Genomic DNA, 24,477 nt, shown 5'->3' with positions numbered 1-24,477 from the left:
GACCGCGGGCGCCGGGACCGCCGCCTCCACCCCACACCCCACACCCGGCTCCCGGCTCCCGGCTCCCGGCTCCCGGCGGGCGCCGCGCAGTACGAGGGGGCGGAGTCTCCGGTGAGCTCGCCCGCCGCGCACGTGCCCCTCGCGGACGGCGTCCCGGCCTGCGCCGCCCCCGCGCCCCCGGCCCTGCCGCTGCCGCCCGACTTCAGAGACGTTTCTGTCGTCTGAAAACCGCTTCACGGGCTGTGAACGCTGGCGGGGGTAACCTGCAGACAAGACCCCACAGGGCAAGGGCCTGGGAAATCCGGAGGCTTCCCGTGTTGTTGCTGTGCGTGTGATGCCCAGGGCAGTTTCTCCCGACCTGAGTAAGCAAGGGGCATCTCCGTCTTACTAAGGAAGACACAGGCCCGGGACTGCTCCTTTGGCCAATGGATGTGGCTGTTGTTTCCTAGAGGTAAGCCCTGGACATCTGGCCAAGGAAAGGCCCCGACGGAGTGCCGAGGTGCAGATAAAAACTGCAAAAGTATACGGACAACATAACCTTGTTGCACTTGTCTAGTATCTGGGTGGCAGGAGTCACCCAGGTGCTCTCCACCTGGAAGAATGGTTTGCACACAGAAGCAGTTCTTGGAGTTAGACGTGGGGGGGCCTCAGGGACCCTCACAGTCCTGCTGCCTGGAAGCCCATGTCAGGCGTGGAGACCAGCGAGACCAGCAGGCCTCCGAGCTTCCTGAACAGAACTGGAAGTCGCTCCAAGGCCCGAAGACCACGAAGGAATCGCTCCCGGCGCATCTCTAGTTCACGAACCTTCCCAAGCCCCTGCTGGTGGCGGGGCAGCTGGGCAGGGGTGGGCTGTGTTGCTGTGTGTGCCTCGTTCCCCTGCAGAGGGGAGCTGCTGTCTGCGGCTGCCTCCGCCCGTAGTTGGAGCTTGTATTGACCTTCACTGGTGACGTAGTTGAGACCAGCCCAGAGAGCGGTGGGGACCTAACGCTGATCTCAGTGCATCAGCGCGACCCTGCTTGGTTGGAACGCTGGCGTCCGCCTCCACACCTAGTACCCTCCCGACTTGCCACGCTTCCTTCCCGGGGCTTCTACCCTAGGAGTTTTAGGAGAGCAGGTACCATACCCCCTGTACTCCGTTTGGCTAAATCCCCGCTCTGGGCCTGTCGTTGAGACCCCAACCCTCTCACCCGATCTCCAGCTCTGCCTCTGGCCCTTCCGGCTGCAAATTTGCAAACTGGAAAGAGCATTTCCAGGCCGTCCGACGCACAAGTCCCAGCCACCATAGTTGTTAGTGAGGACTCACGGACTGCACGAAGGATCCTTAGACTCGTTAGTCTAGCCACCATCTTCTTATTTTACAGGTGGGGAAATGGGGCCACAGGACGATAGAAGCCAAGATCTGCCTTTCATTCCAGAGACCTCTTTCTGAGCCAATTTCCATGACTTTGATTCTCTGGAAGCACCATTTTGGTCTTGGAAAGAATAAACTTGACACTGATGGTTGTAATCTTTCAGTTTCTGGGTTTGTTGGATCTCAGATTTGAAATCCAAGTTCTTCTAAAAGCGTCTCAAACATAGACTAGATTTCTTTCCAGCCTTGTAAGTATGACAGACCTGAGCTCTGTACTTAACTGCATAGAATTTGTTATCTTGGACAAGTTATGTATCCAGTGAGTCTTAAGTCTCTTCATTTGTGAAATGGAAAAAAAAACAAAAAAAAACACCATGCCTGTTGACACCTCCCAGTTGGGAGGATTAAGTGAGGTAAGTCGGGAGCTTTGACATGTCCTAATAAGCACTATATAAACATAAGGAAGACAACTAAGTAAAAACTTTGCATTTTAGAAGGGAGATAAGAGAGTAAGAGTAGACCTTGAAAATGTCACGGCAGATATGGGTGACTGGCAAAATGCAGTATTTTATAGCCAACATAAAATTCAGAGAGCCAAGGGAGGGATTGATTTTGAAAGAGATCATAGCCTCAAAGGGAATAGCATTGAATTGAGCCTTGAAGTAGGACTTGGACAGGTTTTGGGGAAGAGAGGACAATATGGTCAAATATCAAGATATATGTATTTTTGGGAAGGGGTAATCATTTCAGTTCAAGTTATTTCCTTTTGTAAGCTGTAGGAAATAAAAAACAGTGATGTGATTTCTAGTTTTGATGTATAAAATCTCTGTGCCCCCAAACCACCATACCTCCTGATGATCCTGTTGTGACACCACTTTAGAGAACAGGTGATACTTAACATTCCTTATTGCTACTTAAAAAATGGAAAGAGAGCCAGGAAGAAGCTGAACCCTGATATTCTAGGGAATTTGTAAATTCCCTCCACATCTGAGGCCTCTAGGATGCCTCCATCTGACTTTGTAGCTCTTTCTTAGCTAAGCATACATCTTTTCTAAGAGTAGCTAGTGCATTACCCTATACCCCAATAACATCAATGTTCTGCACACTAGTGTTTCTACAGATTAAGCATGCAGAATGCCCTAAATGAGTAGATGTTTCCTCTTAGAGGAGACATTATGGAAGGGCCAAGCTGTTTCTCCCCCATTTACAGGAGTATATTTTCCTCCTCTCTTTCATAGTAGGGTCTGAAACAATCCTGTCCTTAGGGGTTTCTCACCTATAATGAGTTAAGCCTGCACCAATTCTCTGTCATTTCTAGTTCCTTCCACTCTCCAGAAATGGATAGAGCCTGAGAGGAAGGTTCTCCATGAAGAAATCTGATACCTCTCTAAGAACTTTTTAGGGTTAGAAGGGGCTTGTTTTCCAGTCATTTCCAGTCATAGGGATGCACAATAAAGTTTGGAGAGTAAAGCTCTAGTAGAAATTTCTCAATTTCAAAATGTCAGTTATATTTTGGAATTTGGCTTATGTTTGCTCTTTGCTTCTAGGACTAAAATAAATGTTAAAAAAATAAAATAAATGTAGATATTCTCTCTCTAGAAGAGAAACAAGTTTGGATTTTTCTAGACCGCTTTTCAGAATTTTGTTTCATCTCATTAATCCTGATCACATACTTGAGTTCCAAGCAATTTCACACTGCTGTGATGTCTTCTAATTTCAAAACTCATAGCAGATGCTAACCACTAAACATCTCTGGAAACACTGTCTAAAAAATGAACTTATAGCTGGCTTCCCCACCTATGTCTTTGGATTTTTTTCCTCTAGTCTACATTACTTCAAGCAATTTCTGAAATGTCAACTTCATTGAAGTCAAGCTATTATTACATATACATATCTATTATATCCCAATAGATTGATGCAGAAGCAGATATAAGATTCTTGCCATCTTCTATTAAACAGTCTTTAGTCAACTAATCCAGCAGTTACCACTTTAGTTTACTTAAGTCCAAAATCTCTGATAAGTGCACCTAGAGCAGTAAATTCAGTCCAATCTAAAATTAGCCTGTATATTTTTTGGATCCAATTTATAGGGTTCTCATATAATCCCAGGCAGATAATACCCACTTAGGAAAGATGTATATTCTTAAATCTCTAATCGTTCTCTCATAGGACTCTGCTGAAGGCAATAAGAAGAGCAAATACCAAAATTCTGAGTCTTTCCTGTAATTTCCTCTAATGTTTTGTTTTGTTTTGTTTTGTTTGTTTTTGTTTTTTTTGTTTTTTGTTTTTTTCCTCTAATGTTATAGCTTTAGTCAGCATGTGGTCTGCAGTGCAGTGGACTACACGTGACTGAATGAATGCTTTTCCACTGTATAACCAGGGTCACCAGCAGTGTTCTACTATAATGGGGTTTCTCAATCCTAATCTTTTTGAATCAGATAACTCTTTGTTGTAGGGAGCTGTCTTAGCCATGTAGGATTTTAGTAGAATTCCTGGCCTCTACCCATTTAGATGTCAGTAGCATCCCATCCAGTTGTGACAATAAAAAATGTCTACAGATGTCCTCTGGGGAATACTACAAGTTCCAAATTCTGTATCAGTGAATAATGCTTTGAGCAGTAATGGAAACCTCAAAAACAGCAGCTTTAGCAAATTAGTATATTTTTCTCGATACCAAGAACATTGCATCTACATTCCAAGTAGGACTGAAGGGAAAGGTCAAATTATCTCCCCAGAAGGCTTTTAAAAAGTTTTGTGATAAAAGTCAACTTCAGGGACCCCTGGATAGCTCAGCGGTTGAGCGTCACCTTCGGCTCAGGGCATGATCCCAGTTCCAGGGATCGAGACCCACATCAGGCTCCCTGCAGGGAGCCTGCTTCTCCCTCTGCCTAGGTCTCTATCTGTGTCTCTCATGAATAAATAAATAAAATATTTTTTTTAAAAAAAGAGACAATTTCGCCCAAAACTTTCTCTTACATATTAGAACTAAACATATGGCCACCCTTAGTTCGCTTAGAAGGCTGAATATTTTCAGTTTCTTGCCTCTACATCAGCAGCTCTGTCCAATAAAATGTACTATGATGATGGAAATTTTCTATATTTGTTCTAAGAATATGATAGACACCAACCATTTGTGGTAACTGAACATTTGAAATGTAGCTAGGTAGTATGAGGAAATTTCAAATTTTCTTTGATTTAAATTACTTTAAATAGGTGTATATGGCTAGTGGCTACCCAATTGGACAGCTACAACTCAAAGTAGTCAAGAAGAAAAGGATGAATAGGTAAGAAAAGTAAGCCAACCTAGAATATCTGCCCCAGGGCTACTCTTACTTCCTTGAGCATCCCCTCAACCTAGACGTCAGTGATAACATACTCTCAGTTCACCTTCTTTGACACACCCTGCCTAGTATATAGCATCAAACAATTACTGGGCTCTCAATATGGACCAAACTCTTCCTTCATCCACTCCATAAATGTCAGTGTTCCCTGGAGTTTTCCTGACCCTCTTTTCGTGTCACTTTTCACGCTTTCCTTCTTTGAATTAGCTCATTGTTTCACCCACCTCCCACAAACCGATGACTTCCAAATCTAAATATCTACTACAGTGAACTCCAACTTCATACATCTGTCTCCCTACTTGTTTCTACCTAGATGTCTCATGGCATCTCAAACTCAGCCTATCTTGAGTGATTACTGATGGCACAAATATTTCTTTTGCACCATGCCAGTCAGTGGGTTAGCTGTGAGGAATAAAGATACAAATAGTCTAGACTTGAGTCCTTTTGATGCTTAGAGGTTAGCAGGCATAATAGGTAGGTTTTCTCTACTGAACTGGCTTCTACTCTTCATTTGGTTCTATTCATTCTCACCCAAGTGCAGAGTTTTTTCCCATTTCACAATGTCATTCTTCTAGATTAGTGGTTTTCAAACTCATTAGTCTTAGAAATCTTTGACACTCTGAAAATGTTCAGGACCCTAAAGAGCTGTGTTTGTGGGGTTTTATCTCTTGAGGTTTACTTATTAGATGTAAAAGTGAGACACTTAAAAATATTTATTCATTTATTTAGTGATTATATAAACCTATCACATGTTAATATTTACATTACTTACAACATATTTTTTATGAAAAATAACTACTTTCTAAAACAAAATAGGGGATCCCTGGGTGGCGCAGTGGTTTAGCACCTGCCTTTGGCCCAGGGCGCGATCCTGGAGACCCGGGATCGAAACCCACGTCGGGCTCCCGGTGCATGGAGCCTGCTTCTCCCTCTGCCTATGTCTCTGCCTCTCTCTCTCTCTCTCTGTGTGTGACTATCATAAATAAATAAAAAATTTAAAAAAATAAATAAATAAAAAATAAAACAAAATAGAAGAATGGCATTGTTATACATTTTTCTAACTCTTTAAAGACTGATTTAATAGAAGATGTCTAGGTTTTCATATATGTTCCTACATTCAGTCTGTTGGACTATGACAGATATGTATATATCTTCTGCACACTCCACTGTATACTCAAAATGAGAGTAAAGGAGGTATATGTTGGCAAATCGAACTCCAATAAAAAATATACAAAAAAAAAAGAGAGTAAAGGAGGAGAGTGACATTATTATTGTTGTTGTTATTATTATTGTTATAAAGATAATTTGGACTTTGTGGACCTCTTGAAGGTGTCCTAGGAATCCCAGGAATCCCCAGACCATACTCTGAGAAGTGCTTGTTCTTTAGACCACCAGGACCATTGTCTTGTCTTAGGATGCTTACAAATGACCTATGTGAAAAGGTGGTTTGGATAGGCTGTGCATGCCTCAGGTCATAGATCATGTCTCTCCTACTGTTTGAACAAGGTTAATCTGTAGGCAGCTGTTGAAAAAAGACCCTTGACAGATGGCTCCTGGCCACAGCAGTGGGGACTTGAATTTCGAGGGAGTGGTCTTGAGTCACTGGTAACAATGATATATGCACAATTAGAAGCTGGTACACTCCACATATGTGCTTCCCTCCTCTCCTTATGGTCTCTCCAGTTCCAGAAGGACACATCAAACTCCTCCTGCTTTATGCTTCTTCATTTCACTTGCGACCCTATGTTTCTTCCCTGTCCCAGCCCTAAAATAATTTTATATTACCCCCCCCTTTCTTTTAATATGACATGTATGGAAAACCATTAACCTTTGCTCTTTGACTGGGTTTTGTTAATCAACATCTTGATTTTCAAGACTACCATCTCTGATGTGCAGTTTCAAGTATCTTATTCAGATGTCAAAACTAAATTTCATTTCATTCTCTTTGCATCCCTGTTGTAACAATTCTATATTTTCCCCAAATTGCCTCTGACTGCCAAGGGGAGAGATATATAAATGGGGGTAAAATGGTCACTTTGGGGGGTGTGGTATAAAAATCATGTCAACTGACATCAAGTGAGGGGATCCCTGAGTGGCTCAGTGTTTGGCACCTGCCTTCAGCCCAGGATGTGACCCTGGAGTCCTGGGATCGAGTACTGCATCAGGCTCCATGCATGGAGCCTGCTTCTCCCTCTGCCTGTGTCTCTGCCTTTCTCTCTGTGTGTCTCTTATGAATAAATAAATAAAATATTTTAAAAAATTGACATCAAGTGATTATCTTACCAGACAGGGAGTTGCAAACCTCACATCCCTGTCCTCATAAACAGGCTTCTCTTGGATTCCCCAGTCTAATAAACAGCCTTACTGTTGAACAGTGGCAATGATGAGAATGGAAGTTAAATTCTCAATCATTCATTCATATTCTCATTTAGCATGAGAGCACTTACTATATGTTGGAGAGAGTGGTGGTGAGAAAAATGCAGGCTTTGTTCTTTTATAACTTACCTTTTAGTGAAAGAAACAAACGCTAATCTAAGTTATTAAAAATGCTTCAAAAAGAATGAACAGATTATGAGATTGAGGATGTGATGGCGTTGTTGGAGTGTTCTCTAGTATACCCTACAGCTTCCTGTAGTCCCTGGAATGTTGCTTGGTACCCGTGGTCATGTGTGGAATGAAAGAACAAAAAAGACAGATTACTTCCTCTAAGCAAGGCTTAGTGCATGGATCTCTTAGGCTAAAGTTTTTTTCCCTTCTTCACTTCTTCACCTCTGCAAAAGCTTTTTCTTTTCTGACTTCCCATCCACAGAAACCTCCAGGTGTCTTGAATGGGCTTCCAAACTTAAAGGTATACATGATTTTCAAAACTATAGAAAGGAAAGGGTTTATGACTCTGGAGTCTGGAACAATACTCCTGAGTCCAGGAGTGGTGAAAAGGTAAGACCTTGTTGACTTTTGGGAACTAATCTACCACTGTCCATGTGGGATTTTTGAAAATATGTGGCCAAAGGTCACTCACTGAAGGTTCCTGATGGTTTCCATGTAGGTGGAATAAGAGGGGAATCTAGATGCTCTGGATAGGTGGAAGAAGAGGAGGTTTGGTGTTAAACCCTCTTTCTGGGAAAATTTCTCTAGTTCCAAGGTCATGAGAAAAATTACCACCTCAATCTGATGCTGGCACTTAAGGAATAAGTTAGATCTTTCCATCATGCTCTCTGAACCATAGCACTTTGCGCACAAATGGCAGTGTTCAGACTATATGATAATGTCACCAACTCTGAAATGATTCTAGTAAACAAGGACAGTCAACAAGGCTGTCCAGCCTACACTGACAGGGCACAAGCTGGACTTGGAGGTTGCCAGGAATGTAGCACTGATGTTATATCCCCAGAGTGCTTTCTTCCTGAGGGGGAACCGTGATGCATCTTTGGGGGACCATTTCTCAGCTCTATAGCTCCTAACTGTAACAGTTCCTAATTGTGCGGTCTGGAGCATGTGGCTTTACCTATCTGAGCCTCAGTTACTTCTATCTATAAAATGGTGGTAGCTATCTCTAGGTGGCTCTGTGGGAAAAAAAAAGGGGGGGGATAACAGCCCTAAGAAACTCAACACAATGCATAGTAAGATTATATGGCAGATCTCTTCACTTTCCCTTGTATCTTCAGGGAGATGAATTCCATGCTAACTTTCCTCAGGTATTAGGATGAATGTAGAAACCATGACACCTTAGCTCAGGAACAAGCTGATAAAATCTTGGAGCTCGAAGACCAGAGAGCCCCGAAGATCTCCCAGCTTCCTAGAGAGGGAGAGCAATGTTATTAATAGGCTGTCATGATGATATGTATGAGTGGTGGTTGGGCTGCCACTAAATCTGGAGAAGTTGGCCTGGTGGTGGTTCGGGGGGCTGAGGCATTGTTGTGGTGGCTTGGGGGTGAATGGTTCAAGCCCAACTGAGAAAGCTGCAGAGGGAGGGTCAGGTAAGAGCTCAGAGTGAGGGGGAGAGGGAGGAAGATCTCCTTTTGGAACACATTTGCAGCTGATCATTTGGGGTGGGGGAATGGCCAGGTTGGTCAATTAGACATTAATTGGTATCTACCAGGCCTATTGGAAGAGAATGTCTATTAAGACCAAATCCTGGAAGATGGTGTCCTCCTCCATCAACAGGCTAGCCAGGGCCAATGGGAGAAGTGAATTTCGTCCCAAGCAGCCAAAGCCAGAGAACAGAGATGAATCAGAACTCCTCACTGTTCCTGATGGTTGGAAGGAACCGGCTTTTTCTAAAGAGGACAATCCCAGAGGATTCTTGGAAGAGAGCAGTTTTGCAAATTTGTTCCCAAAATATAGAGTCTTACTTGGAAGAGTGCTGGCCTTTGGTACAGAAAGCCTTGAATGAACATCACATTAATGCAACCCTGGACCTGATCGAGGGCAGTATGACTGTTTGTACAACAAAGAAGGCTTTCGATCCATATATCATCATTAGGGCCAGAGACCTAATAAAACTTTTGGCAAGAAGTGTTTCATTTGAATAGGCAGTACGAATTCTTCAGGATGATATTGCATGTGACATCATGAAAATAGGTTCTTTAGTAACAAATAAAGAAAGATTTGTAAAAAGAAGACAATATCTCATTGGTCCCAAAGGATCTAGATTAAAGGCTTTGGAACTCTTAACAAATTGTTATATTATGGTTCAGGGAAACACGGTTTCAGTCATTGGACCTTTTAGTGGCTTAAAAGAGGTTTGAAAAGTAGTCCTAGATACTATGAAGAATATTCATCCAATTTATAACATTAAAACCTTAATGACTAAACGAGAGTTGGCAAAAGATTCTGAATTAAGATCACAAAGTTGGGAAAGATTCTTGCCACAGTTCAAGCACAAAAATGTGAATAAACGCAAGGAACTAAAGAAGAAAACTGTCAAGAAAGAGTACACAGGGATCCCTGGGTGGCGCAGCGGTTTGGCACCTGCCTTTGGCCCAGGGCGCGATCCTGGAGACCCGGGATCGAATCCCACGTCGGGCTCCCGGTGCATGGAGCCTGCTTCTCCCCCTGCCTGTGTCTCTGCTTCTCTCTCTCTCTGTGACTATCATAAATAAATAAAAATTAAAAATAAATAAATAAATTAAAAAAAAAAAAAAGAAAAGAAAGAGTACACACCATTCCCACCACCACAGCCAGAGAGTCAAATTGATAAAGAATTGGCTAGTGGTGAATATTTTCTGAAGGCAAGTCAAAAGTAGCGTTAGAAAATGGAAGGCTAAACAAGCAGAAGCTCTCAGTAAGAGAAAAGAGGAAAGAAACAAAGCTTTTATTCCACCTAAGGAAAAACTAGTTGTGAAACCAAAGGAAGCTTCTACTGAAAATAAAATTGATGTGGCTGCCATCAAGGAAAAGATTAAGGAAGCAAAGAATAAGAAACTGGGAGCTCTTTCAGCTGAAGAAGTTAAGCTTAAAATGGAAACAGATGAAAAAAAGAAGAAAAAGTAACATTAAAAAAAAGTCCCTGAACGAGAACTCATTAAGCTATCTCCTTTTGTAAAGGATTTTGAAATACTAGGGCTTTAATAGCCTATGTGAGAAGGAATACTCTGATTACATTTTCTGAGTTTGTGTCATTCTTCAAAATTGTGTTTATATAAATAGCTGTTCTTTATTAAAAAAAAAAAAAAAAAGACCAAATCCCTGGTCTTAATCACAAAAATATAGCCTACCCTCAGAGGAAAAGCAGTGAACATTTTGGATTATCCCTAGGGAAGATGGTCTCCAATTGCAATGATACCATAAGGAAAATAACTCAAAGTGTTGGGTCCATTGATGCCTTTTTTTTAGCTGCTTTGTAAGTTCGCAGACAGAGGTACCCCTTGTTGGAGTCAAGAGAGAAAACAAAGGAAAATGAAGTTTGGAGTTTGTAGAAGTGCTTAAAGCCAACCTGCTCCAATCTGGAGGGCATGCAGAACTGCTGCTGCTGCTGCTGAATTTAGTGCAAGTGACAAGGATAGGATGCTGACTTATGTTACCTGTCTATTGCAGTGATCAGCATAGCTGCCTTAGAGATACTGTGGAAAGGGGACCAGCCACCACCTACTCTCCGATAGGAACATCATGTACATTGGCCGAGGACAAGAGTTCTAATAGCCCACTGTCCAGCCCCAGGGTTGCCATTTCTCAGGAAGAATGGGAAGCGAACCGGGGTCAGCAGCACCCTCACTGCCATGGCCTACCCCTTGGGTGGGCATTGGTTCCTCCAGAGAATTTGATTTGGCAGTTACTGCATTTCTTTTACATCATTTTCTTTGCTACCCAAATAGTGCTTATTCATTGTAGAAATATAAGAAAATGTAAATAAAATAAGAAATTAAAAAGATAATCTGCCAATCTTTTCGTCTACTTCTTATAGTTTTTTTTTCTTAAACTCTATCCTCAATGTGGGGCTTGAACTCATGACCCCTGAGATTAAGAGTCACATGCTCTACCAACTGAGCGGGCTAGGTACCCTTCTTTCTTATGTTTTTGTTGTTGTTGTTGTTAATGCATAGACAGAAACACACAATTTTTTTTTCCTTACAAAACCAATGGTAGAGAAAATAGAGCTGTGCAAGTGAATTTAGGTCAGATTTTCCAACCCCTTGATTGTATAGTAGCCCCTGTTACAGGGAGAGAATTCAGCCTGGCGTGTTATCCCATGCCATCCAGTGAACCCGGCCCTGCACAGATCACAGATCTTGTCATTCTGTGTGACAGAAAAAGGCTGGCAGGCAGTTTTAGCTGTAGAAGGTGATTGGCTATGTATAGCAGTTTATTTCTTTTAAGATGTTATGTATTTATTCATGAGAGACACAGAGAGAGAGGCAGAGACACAGGCAGAGGGAGAAGCAGGCTCCTGGCAGGGAGCCCAACACGGGATCTGATCCCAGGACCCCAGACCCCGGGATCACAACCTGAGCCAAAGGCAGACGCTCAACCATTGAGCCACCCAGGTGCCCCAGGACTTTATTTTTTTAGGGCCAAGCAGCTATGTTTCTTGGAATAACGCTATATCTAATCCTGATGCTATGAAACTTCCAGTCATCCTTCTATCTTGTACATATTTAATCCCTTTGAATAGATTGTCTAAATCCTCAGAAATATACTAAAAGGGGCACCTGGGTAGCTCAGTGGCTGAGTGTCTGCCTTTGGCTCAGGTCGTGATCCCGGGATCCTGGGATCGAGTTCCGCATAGGGCTCCCCACGGGGAAACTGCTTCTCCCTCTGCCTGTATCTCTGCCTCTCTCTGTGTGTCTCTCATGAATAAATTAAAAAAATCTTTTTTTAAAAAAGAAAAATACTGGGATCCCTGGGTGGCGCAGCGGTTTGGCGCCTGTCTTTGGCCCAGGGCACGATCCTGGAGACCCGGGATCGAATCCCACGTCGGGCTCCCGGTGCATGGAGCCTGCTTCTCCCTCTGCCTGTGTCTCTGCCTCTCTCTCTCTCTCTCTCTGTGTGACTATCATAAATAAAATAATAATAATAAAAATTTTAAAAAAGAAAAATACTAAAAGATTTTTTGGTTTTGGGGGGAAATGAAGAAATATATAATCCCTTTTGTAAAAGTAATATGTGTTAATTTTTTTTAAATTCAGAAACATAGATTGTAAAGCTCCCATTAACCTAAATTTGGGTTAAAACGCTTTTTTGTACAACAATAAAAAATAAAAAAATAAAAAGTTTTTTTGTTGTTTTGATGTTTGCTTGATATCTTTCTAAGGGAGCTACGTTGGTGTCCTCCTCTGATTATTTATTTCTGTTTGTAGATCCATCAGTATTTTCCTTATATATACATATTTTTTATTAGTTTCAGAGATAGAATTTAGTGATTTATCAGTTGCATATAACACCCAGTGCTCATTATATCATGTGCCCTCCTTAATGCCCATCACCCAATTATCCCTTCCATCTACCCACTTCCCCTCCAGCAACCCTAAGTTTGCTTTCTTGAGTTCAGCATCTCTTATGGTTTGCCTCTCTCTCAATTTTCATCTGTTTTATGCTTTATATGTTTTTTTCTTTATTTTTTAAAAAAGATTTTATTTATTTATTCATGAGAGACACAGAGATAGAGAGAGAGAGGCAGAGACACAGGAAAAGGGAGAAGCAGGTTCCATATAAGGAGTCCGACGTGGGACTTGATCCGGGACTCCAGGATCATGCCCTGGGCTGAAGGCAGTGTTTTATGCCTTATATGTTTTAAAGCTGTGCTGGTAGGTGCAGAGGTGCTTGTAAATTTATGACAATAATTCATATATTTATTGAGTATTTACTCTATGCCAGACACCGTCTAGGATACTGAGAACATGATCAGGGGCAATATAAGCCTCTTGGTGGACAGAAAAAGACATAATTATATAAGAAAATCTCAGAAAATATTTTCTAAGTGCTATGCAGAGAAATAAATAGGATGATTGAAGGAAAATCCACAGCTCTCTGTTTGCATCATATTTCAATATTTCACTGACTAAACTTAGTAGTATAGAATCTTCAGCAGTTTATTTCTGTAGGTAACATACAGGTTGGAAGGCAATTACAGTAATTCTTATACTCATATATCAACAGACATTAAAAAATTCATCCTCCTTTCTGAGAAGGTACCGTGTAAACTGAAAATTAGATGAAAAAAGGCTGTTATATCCTTCAAGATGTGGAAGGGGAGCATTCCAGCCAGAGGGAAGAGTTGCTACAAAGGCTCCAAGGTGAAGTATAACTGATTTGGTTGATCGGGTAATAAACAGAAGGGAGGCCATTATAACTGGCTAAAAGTGACAGTATCAGGGACATTGTCAGAAGTGGACAGGGGCCAGGTTAAGGCATGTGTGTGCTGGGGGAATATCGATTATGGGGTCAGGTGGAAAATCGGGGAGGTCAAGTAGGGCACGATTGCAGGAGTGCATTTCAGAGAAGACAGACCGGGACCAGGGGCAAGGTGCTTTGGAGTCAGAAGGAAGTGGGTGGGTTTGAGATATATTTTGGAAATGGTTTAGACTGAGATTTGAGGGGAGTAGAGAAAAAAGGAGGAATTGAGGATAACTTCTAGGTTTCCTGACTTGGTTGTTCCTTTTTATCAATGTGAAATGTTTTATTTTGTACCTTGTATATGCTTAACCTTGGAGTTTATTTTGTCATATCCATATTTTCACAACCAGCTTTTTTGGTTAGAATTTGCTTGGTGTATCTTTTTCTATTATTCTTTTTAACGTTTTCTATTGATTTGGTTTTATGTGGGTCTCTTTTAAGTCTCTCTCCTTCTCCCTCTCTTCCCCTTTCTGCCTTTTAATAAAGGGAACATAATGCAGCATGTGGGTGGCTCAGTCAATTGTGTGTCCTACTCTTGATTTTGGCTCAGGTCATAATTTCAGGGTCATGGGGCTCAATCCTACATCAGGCTTATTGATCAACAGGGAGTCTGCTGGAGATTCTCTGTCTCCCTCTGTCCTGTCCCCTTCTCTCTCTGTCTCTCCTCTCAAATTATTAAATAAAATTTTTTTTAAGAAATGGGAAATAATGTGCTTACATATATTAAGATCAGCTGATCTGTTTGGACTTGTGCTACCACATTCGTGTCTTTTATACCCTATACTTTCTCCTACATTCCTCCTTTCCTACTTTTTGATGTAGTAAAGATTGAGTGGGAAAACTAAAAATAGGTAAGCTTAGTAGGAAATTAGTGCAGTAGATTAAATACAAGACAATTACTGCCTAGACTGGAGTGGTGTGAAGCAAAGGAAGGGAGGATGTAAGAGACATTCTCAAGGAGTAATCTGTGGGAAGGAGAGGGGGAATCAAAGTTGTGAGAGGTAGCTGTGAGAATGCTAACATTGGAACTGTGGTGTGAGGAAAGAAAGTTGGTTTTATGGGAAAAGAAGATGAATATTAGACATTGACCTTAGGGTGCTGAGGGATATGCAAGGAAATGTTCAGAAAGTAAGGAAAAGTATGGGGGAGGCTTAAAAATGGGCTTCCATTTTTCAGGGACCTATGGGAGTATATGTAGAAGCCAATATCTTACTTTCCCATATACCAAATCCACCAAAAATGATATTGGCCAGCAAAAATATTTTTATATAGTCAAGTTAAAAATCAAAAATATTTGCGGAAAATAGATGCAGGAGCAGCTAAGGCCCTGTACCAAGTGAAAACAAAGAACATGTGATAAATTGCCACTATGGGCCCCAATCATAGGATGAGCAAGGGATGGCATCCATGCTGTGAATTTGCCATTTTTTATTATTGATTGTTTATTATTATTTTTAGAGGGGGAGAAAGAAAGAGAGAGGTGGGAGAGGGCAGGAGAGGGAGAGAAAATCTTAACCAGACCCCATGCCCAGGACAGAGCCTGACTCAGGACTCAGTTTTGACCCTGAGATCATGACCTGAGCTGAAATTAAGAGTCAGACACTTAATCTACTGAGCTACCCAGGTACCCCTGAATTTGCCATTTTTTACATTATTGTATTTTGTATACAAATAGTCATTTTACAACCAAACACTTCCAGAACAGGGTGTCTGTTTATCTCTGACCATTTATAATGGGCATGTGAAATAAATCCTTATGGAATAAAATTGAAATGGTTAAAAGAACTATTTCTGTTTATTTTTCATGCATAACGTTTCCAATCTTCAGTTCTCCGTTCTCATCAGATCTCAATATTTCACTGGCTGGGAATTAGTAGTACCTGAATCTTCAGAAGTTTATAAAGGTAACATAAAGAAGGAGGAGTTACTATGGCAGAGGAATAGGGAACCCTAAATTCATCTGGTCTCTGGAATTCAGCTATACGGTTATAAAATCATTCTGAACACCTGAGAAATCAATCAGAGAGCTGAGAAAAGAAATGTTGCAATTATACTAATAGAAAAGTGACCACTTTTTGGAAGGTAGGAGGTATGGAGACTTGAATCCAGGGTAATATATTGGAGGATATGGCTGAGGGGAGGGAGCCAGCTTAAGGAGGCACGTCCTGATGTGGTCTCAGGATCTCCGGGGTCACAAGAAGTGCGGCATAGGAACAAGGAAGCCAGCTGAAAACAATGAATCTAGGTGCCTGCTTTCTGCTCTGTTTGCAATAAACTGTGAACCACTTCATGGTCACACAACTGCTCTCCTGGCAGGGGCCCAGCAAAAGGCAAAAGCATGGTGAGACACCCCTCTCCTTCTCTGGGAAGGGTGCTACAAGACTGCACCACAGGAGTTTGTAAAATTTGAGACTTGAAACTCAGTCATATGCCTGAGATAAAAATGCTCAGTCACAGGCTGGGTGAACACAGAGTTTGGACTGATGCCAAGGAAACAAGAGTGATTGACTACTTTTCTGTGAGGGCTCATTGAAGAGTGTGTGGTGTGAACTTTCAGCTCCAAGGCTAGAGAGTGGAGCATGGCCATTTTCATTCTGCTCATCAGTGTCAAAAGCCTTCAGGGAGTAAAACAGTGCCACATAGTGGAATCCAAAGCCATTTACACTGATCCGGGCCCCCTGGCAAAGGAGGTGCATTTATTTCCACAAGGGGAGGGGCATCAGAGAATCAGCACAACAAGCCTCTGCCCCAGAAGACCAGAAGGAACTGGCTAGCACCAAGTTTACTGATCAAAAATGACTGCAAACTTCAGCTCTCCGGAAAAACAAATAGTAGCATTTGTGGTTTTTATTGTCTTTAGGTCTTTCAGTTTTATTTTTCAGCTTTTTTTTTTTTTTTTACTTTTTCAATTCTTTTTTAATCTTTATATATATGTTATAAATATATATGTGTGTATATATATATACATATATACACATACACATTTATTTTTGGTTTCCTTTCCTTTCCTTTTATTTTTGTATATAAGTTTTTCTTTCTTTCATATTTAGGGATCTAGTTTCTTTTACCAACCAGACGAAAATACACCCAGGGATCTAGTTTTTTATTTTGTTTCTTGTTTCATTTCTTTCTTATTTTGTTTTGTTTCTGTTTTCTTCTGTTTTTTTTTTCTGTTTTTATTGTTGTTATTGTTGTCTATTCTCTCTCTTTCTTCTTTCCTTTCTGTACAAAATGAAGAAATGGAGAAATTCACTCCAAAAGAAAGAACAGGAGGTAGTACTCACTGCCAGGGATTTAATCAATACAGATATAAGTAAGATATAAGTAAGATGTCTGTAGATTTTAAAGACATCTTTAAAATCTAAGAGTAGATTTTAAAATAATGATTATAAAGATACTAGCAGGATGGGGATCCCTGGGTGGCTCAGTGGTTTAGTGCCTGCCTTTGACCCAGGGCGTGATCCTGGAGTCCTGGGATCGAGTCCCACATCGGGCTCCTGTCATGGAGCCTGCTTCTCCCTCTGCCTGTGTCTCTGCCCACCCCCATGTCTATCATGAATAAATAAATAAATAAAATCTTTTAAAAAAAGATACTATCAGGAGTTGAAAAAAGTACAGAAGACACTAAAGAATCCCTTATTTATTTACTTATTTTTAAAAAAATTTTTTAGTTATTTATGATAGTCATCACAGAGAGAGAGAGAGAGGGAGGCAGAGACACAGGCAGAGGGAGAAGCAGGCTCCATGCACCGGGAGCCCAACATGGGATTTGATCCCAGGTCTCCAGGATCGTGCCCTGAGCCAAAGGCGGTGCCAAACTGCTGAGCCACCCCCGGGATCCCTAGAATCCCTTATTTAGAAGTGAAAGAACTAAAATCTAATCAGGCCAAAAGAAAAAAATGCTATTACAGAGATGCAGTTCCAAATGGAGGCTCTAACAGCAAGAATAAATGAAGCAGAAGAGAGAGTCAGTGATATAGAAGATAAAATGATGAAAAATAAGGGAGCTGAAAAGAAAAGAGAAAGACAAATAGTGGATCATGAAAGGAGACTTAGAGAACTCAGCAAATCTATAAAGTGAAATAATATCCAGATATAGGGTCCCATAAGTTGAGGAAAGAGAGAAAGAAGCAGAAGGTTTATTTGAACAAAATGTAGCTGAGAACTTCCCAAATTTGGGGAAAGTAACAGGCATTCAAGTCCAGGAGACACGGAGAAACCCCCTTGAAATCAATAAAACTAGGTTAACATCTTGACAATAATACTGAAGCTTGCAAATTTCAAAGATAAAGAGAAAATGCTGAAAGCACCTGCGGGGGTGGGGGGGGAGAGCTTAACCTACAAAGGTAGAAACATAAGGCTGGCAGTAGACCTGTCCACAGAGACCTGGCTGCCAAAAAGGACAGGTATGATATATTCAACATACTAAATAGAAAAAATATGCAGCCAAGAATACATTATCGAGCAAGGTGGTCGGTCATTCAGAATAGAAGAAGAGAGAAAGAGTTTCCAATACAAAAAAAAAAAAAAAAAAAGCTAAAAGAGTTTGGGAACACAGCCCTACGAGAAATATTAAAGGGGATCACTTGAGCAAAGAGACAGCCCAAAAGTAAGAAAGACCAGAAAGGAACAGAGACAATCTACAGAAACAGCATCTTTACAGATAATACAATGGCACTAAATCTTTCAATAATTACTCTAAATGTAAATGGACTAACTGATCAATCAAAAGACAGAGTATCAGAGTGGATAAAAAAATAAGACCAATTCACACGCTATCAGAATGGATAAAAAAAACAAGACCAATTGATGTGCTATCTATAAGAGACTCATTTTAGACCAAAAGATTGAAAGTGAGGGGATGGAGAACAATTTATCATGATAATGGATATCAAAAGAAAGCTGGAGTATCCATCTGTATATCAGAAAAATTAGATTTTAAGCCAAGGAGTATAATAAGAGATGAAGAAGGACACTCTATCATAATAAAAGGGTCTATCCAATAAGAAGATCTAATAATTATAAATATTCATGCCCCTAACTTGGGAGCAACCAATTCTATAAACCAATTAATAACAAAATTAAAGAAACTCACTGGTAATAAAATAAAAGTAGGGGACTTTAGCACCTCACTCACAGCAATGGACAGATCATCTAACAGAAGATCAACAAAGAATCAAGAGCCTTGAGTGACACCTTGGATCAGATGGACTTTACGAATTTTCAGAGCATTTCATCCTAAGGCAGCAGAATACACATTCTTTTCAAGTGCACGTGGAACATTCTCCAGAATAGAACACATATTGGGTCACAAATCAGATCTCAACTGATACAAAAAGATTGAAATTAAGCATGCATATTTTAGACCACAATGCCATAAACCTTGAAGCCAACCACAAGAAAAAGTTTGGAAGGAAGACAAACACATGGAGGTTAAAATGACATAATACTAAAGAATGAATGGGTCAGGGATACCTGAGTGGCTCAGTGGTTTATTATTTTTTTTAAAGATTTTATTTATTTATTCATGATAGTCACAGAGAGAGAGAGGCAGAGACACAGGCAGAGGGAGAAGCAGGCTCCATGCACCGGGAGCCCGACGTGGGATTCGATCCTGGGCCAAAGGCAGGCGCCAAACCACTGCGCCACCCAGGGATCCCCGGCTCAGTGGTTTAGTGTCTGCCTTTGGCTCAGGGCATGATCCCAGGGTCCTGAGACTGAGTCCTGCATCAAGCTCTGACAGGGTGCCTGCTTCTCTCTTTGCCTATGTCTCTGCCTCTCTCTCTGTGTGTCTCTCATGAATAAATAAATAAAATCTAAAAAAAAAAGAAAAAAGAATGAATGGGTCAACCAGGAAATTAAGAAGAATTTAAAAAAATACATGGAAGCAAATGAAAATGAATACAGAACAGTTTAGAACCTTTGGGATGCAGCATAGATGGTCCTAAGAGGGAATTATATGGAAAACAGGCCTTTCTCCAGAAACAAGAAAATTCTCAAATACCAGCTTAATTTTAGACCTAATGGAGCTGGAAAAAGAGCAGCAAATAAGGCCTAAACCAAGCAGGACAAGAGAAATAATAATGATTAGAACAGAAATCAGTGAAATAGAAACCAAAAGAACACATATTAGAACAGATCAACAAATCTAGGAGCTTGTTTTTTGAAAAAATTAATAAAATCGATAAGCCCCTAGCCAGACTTATCAAAAAGAAGAGAGAAAGAGATTTAATTTATCAAATAAATAAAATCACAAGTGAAAAAGGAGATGTCACAAACAACACTGAACTAATACAAACAATTAGAATATTAATAGCAATTATATGCCAACAAATTAGACACTCTGCAAAAGTGGATACATTCTTAGAAACATATAAACTACCAAAACTGAAGCAGGAGGAAAGAGAAAACCTGGACAGATCCGTAACCAGCAAAGAATTGGAGCAATATCCTTAATTCATGTGATGTAATGAGCAATGGATGTTATATATAACTGATGAATGAGTGATCTCGACATCTGAAATGAATGATAAACTATATTTAACTAATTGAATTTAAATAAAATAAGTAAAAAAAAAAAAAGACATTGAAGAACAAATCAAAAATCTCCCAAAAAACAAGAGTCCAGGGCCATTTGTCCTCCCTGCAGAATTCTAGCAAACATTTAAAGAAAAATTAATACCTATTCTGAAGCTGTTTCAAAAAATTGAAAAGAAAGGCAAACTTCCAAACTCATCTATGAGGCCAGCATTACCTTGATCCCCAAAACAAAGACCCCACCAAAAAGGAAAATTACAAATGAATATCCCTAATGAACATGGATGCAAAATTCTCACCAAGATACCAGCTAATAGAATCCAACAACATTTTAAAAGGACTTTATACCATGACCAAGTGGGATTTATTCCTGGGTAAAAGGGTGGCTCAACATCCACAAATCAATCAATGTAATATACTACATTAATAAAAGAAAGGACAAGAACCATATGATCCTCTCAATTAACACAGAAAAAGCTTTTGATAAAAATACAGCATCCTTTCTTGATTAAAACTCTCCTCTGGGTAGGGATTGAGAGAACATACCTCAATCATAAAAGCCATCTACAAAAAAACCCACAATGAATATCATCCTCAAAACTGAGAGCCTTTCCCCTAAGGTCAGGAAAATGACAGGGATGCCCACTCTCACCACTGTTGTTCAATATAACATAGTTGTTCAATATAGCCTCAGCAATCAGACAACAAAAAGAAATAAAAGGCCTCCAGATCGGCAAGGAAGTAGTCACTTTCACTCTTTGCAGGCGACATGATATCACCAGGAAAAAAAACCCAAAAGACCCCCCCCTCAAAAAAAAACTGCTAGAACTGGTTCAGGAATTCAGCAATGTGGTGTGATATAAAGTCAATGCACAAAAGTCAGTTGCATTTCTATATATTAGCAGTGAGGCAGAAGAAAGAGAAACCAAGGAATTGATCCCATTTATGATTTATGATTGCAACAAAAACAGTAAGATACCTAGGACTAAGCGTGATGAAAGATGTAAAGAATCTGTACTCTGAAAACTATAGAAGACGTATGAGAGCAATTAAGGAAGACAAAACGAAATGGAAAAACATTCTATGATCATGGCTTGGCAGAACAAATATTGTGAAAATGTGTATGCTACTCAAAGCAATCTACACATACAATGCAATCCCTATTCAGATACCATCGACATTTTTCAGAGAGCTGGAACAAATAATCTTAAAATTTTTATAGAACCAGAAAAGACCCATAATGGCCAGAGGAGTGTTGAAAAAGAAAAATCAAATTGGTGACTTCACAATGCTGGATGTCAAGCTATAATACAAAGCTGTAATCATCAAGACAGTATGATACTGGCACAAAAACAGATACATAGGGACACTTGGGTGGCTCAGCAGTTAAGCATCTGCTTTCGGCTCAGGGTGTGATCCTGGAGTCCCAGGATCGAGTCCTACATTGCACTCCCAGCATGGAGCCTGCTTCTCCCTCTGCCTGTGTCTCTGCCTCTCTCTCTGTCTCTCATGAATAAATAAAGAAAATCTTAAAAAACAAACACACACAAAAAAACAGATATATAGCTCAATGTAATGAATAGAGAACCCAGAAATGGGCCCTCTCCCCTGTGGTCAACTAATCCTCAAAGAAGCAGGGAAGAATATCCAATGGAAAAAAAGACAGTCTCTTCAACAAATGGTGTTAGGAAAATTGGACAGCCACATATAAATGAATGAAAGTAGACCACTTTTTTACACCATACACAAAGACAAAGATGAACTAAAAAATGGATGAAAGATTAAGTGTGAGACAAGAATCCTAAATCAAAATCCTAGAGAGGGACACAGGCAGCAACTTCTTTGACTTAGGCCACAGCAACTTCTTGCTAGAGACATCTCCAAAGGCAAGAGAAACAAAGGCAAAAATGAACTATTGGGACTTCATCAAGATCATAAGCTTCTGCACAGCAAAGGAAACAGTCAACAAAACTAAAAGACAAACAACAAAACTACAAAATGGGAGAAGATATTTGCAAATGATGTATCAGATAAAGGGCTAGTATCCAAGATCTATAAAGAACTTTATCAAACTCAACACCTGAAAAACAAAGAATCCAATCAAGAAATGGGCAGAGGACATGAACAGACATCTCTCCAAAGAAGACACACAAAGGGCCAAAAGACACATGAAAAAAATGCCCAACATTACTCAGCATCAGGAAAATATGAATCAAAACCACAATGAGATACCATGTCACACCAGTCAGAATGGCTAAAATTAACAAGTCAGGAAAAAACAAATATTGATGAGGTTGCAGAGAAAGAGGAACCCTCTTCCACTCTTGGTGGGGATGCAAGCTGCTGCATCCTTTCTGGAAAAAAGTGTGGAGGTTCCTCAAGAAGTTAAAAATAGAGCTACCCTATGACCCAGCAATTGTGCTATTAGATATTTATCCCAAGGATACAAAGGTAGTGATCTGAAGGGGCACCTGAACCCCAATGTATATATGTTCAATGTCCATAATAGCCAAAATGTGGAAAGAGCCCAGTTGTCCATCAAGAGATGAATGAATAAAAGAGGCAGGGTTTATATATACAGTAGAATATTTTCAGCCATCAGAAAAATTAAAATCTTACCATTTACACCAAGATGGATGGAACTGGAAGGTATTATGCTGAGCGAAATAAGTTCAATCAGGGGAAGACAATTACATGATTTCATTCATGTGTGGGATATAAGAAAAAGTGCAGAAGATCATAGGGGAAGGGAGAGAAAAAGAATGGGAAGTAATCAGAGAGGGAGACAAACAATGAGAGACTCTTAGCTATGGGAAACAAACTGAGGGTTGCTGGAGGGGAGGTGGGGGGTGGGGTAACTGCATGATGGGCATTAAGGAGGGTACATGATATGATGAGCTCTGAGTGTTATACGTAGAATTACGAAACGCTACATCTGAAACTAATGGTCTACTTTATGGTGGCTAATTGAATTTAAATAATAATAAAAAAAAAGATAAGGGGCACTCCTGGGTGGCTCTGCCATTGAGTGTCTGTCTTTGGCTCAGGGCATCATCCCAGAGTCCTGGGATTGAGTCCCAGGATGGAGTCCCACATTGGGCTCCCCACAGGGAGCCTGCTTCTTCCTCTGCCTATTGCCTCTGCCTCTATGTCTCTCATGAATAAATAAATAAAATCTTTAAAAACAAAGATAATGGACTGGTATCCAAAATCTATGAAGAGCTTCTCAAACTCACCCCCTAACAACAAAAAATCCAGTCAAGAAATGGGCAGAAGACGTGAACAGATATCTCTCCATGAAGATATATAAATGGCCAACAGACATAGGAAAAGCTGTTCCACATCACTTGACATCAGGGAAATACAAATCAAAACCACAAAGAGCACCTCACACCAGTCAGAATGGCCTAACTTAACAAGTCATGAAACAATAAATGTGGCAACAATGGGGAGAGAGGGGAACCTTCTTACACTGTTGGTGGGAATGCAAGCTGGTGCAGCCACTCTGGAAAAACAGTAGAGAGATTCCTCAAAAAGTTAAAAATAAAGTTACCTTATGACACAGAAATTGCACTACTGGGTATTTATCCAAAGGATACAAACATAGTGATTCAAAGCAGCACGTGCACCCCAATGTTTCTAGTAGCAAAGTCCACAATACAGATCAAATGTCCATGGACAGAAGAATGGATAAAGAAAATATGGTACATATATACAATGTCATATTACTCAGCCATCAAAAAGAATGAAATCTTACCATTTGCAAGAACATGGATGGACATAGAGGATATTATACTAAGTGAAATGTGTCAGTCAGAGAAAGGCTGACTTCACTCATATGTGAAATTTAAGACATTAACCAGATGAACATAGGGAAGAAAGAGAAAAATAAAATAAGATGAAACCAGAGAGAAAGACTAACCATAAGAGATTTCTAACTCTAGGAAACAAACTGAGGGTTGCTGTAGGGAAGGTGGGTGGAGGATGGGTTAATTGGTGATGGGTATTGGGGAGGGTATTCGATGTAATGAACACTGGGCGTTATATGGAACTGATGAATCACTCAACTCTAACTCTGAAACTAATAATACAATGTATGTTAATTAAATGAATTTAAATTTTAAAAATGATAAAAGAAAAAAATCACTACATACCATGATGTTCTTCCGATTTTTCTTTTTTAAAAATAGATTTGATTTATTTATTCATGAGAGACACAAAGAGAGAGGCAGAGACACAGGCAGAGGGAGAAGCAGGATCCATGCAGGGAGCCTGATGTGGGACTCAATCCCAGGACTCCAGGATCATGCCCTGAGCCAAAGGCAGAGGCCCAACCACCCAACCAATCAGGTGCCCCCTGATTTTTCTTTTTAAAAAATATTTTATTTATTCAGTCATGAGAGACAGAGAGGGAAG

General features: G+C 40.4%; 1 pseudogene; it reads left to right on the top strand.

Annotated features, from left to right (window-relative positions):
• Positions 1-13: 13 nt before the first annotated feature.
• Positions 14-11,813, top strand: LOC144294215 (KRR1 small subunit processome component homolog; annotated as a pseudogene).
• The last annotated feature ends 12,664 nt before the right edge of the window (positions 11,814-24,477 follow it).

The sequence above is a fragment of the Canis aureus genome, chromosome 22 (assembly GCF_053574225.1).
Source record: "Canis aureus isolate CA01 chromosome 22, VMU_Caureus_v.1.0, whole genome shotgun sequence".
NCBI classification, from domain to species: Eukaryota; Metazoa; Chordata; class Mammalia; order Carnivora; family Canidae; genus Canis; species Canis aureus.
Note: the sequence above shows the minus strand (reverse complement) of the source record. Positions and strands in the feature narration are given on the sequence as shown.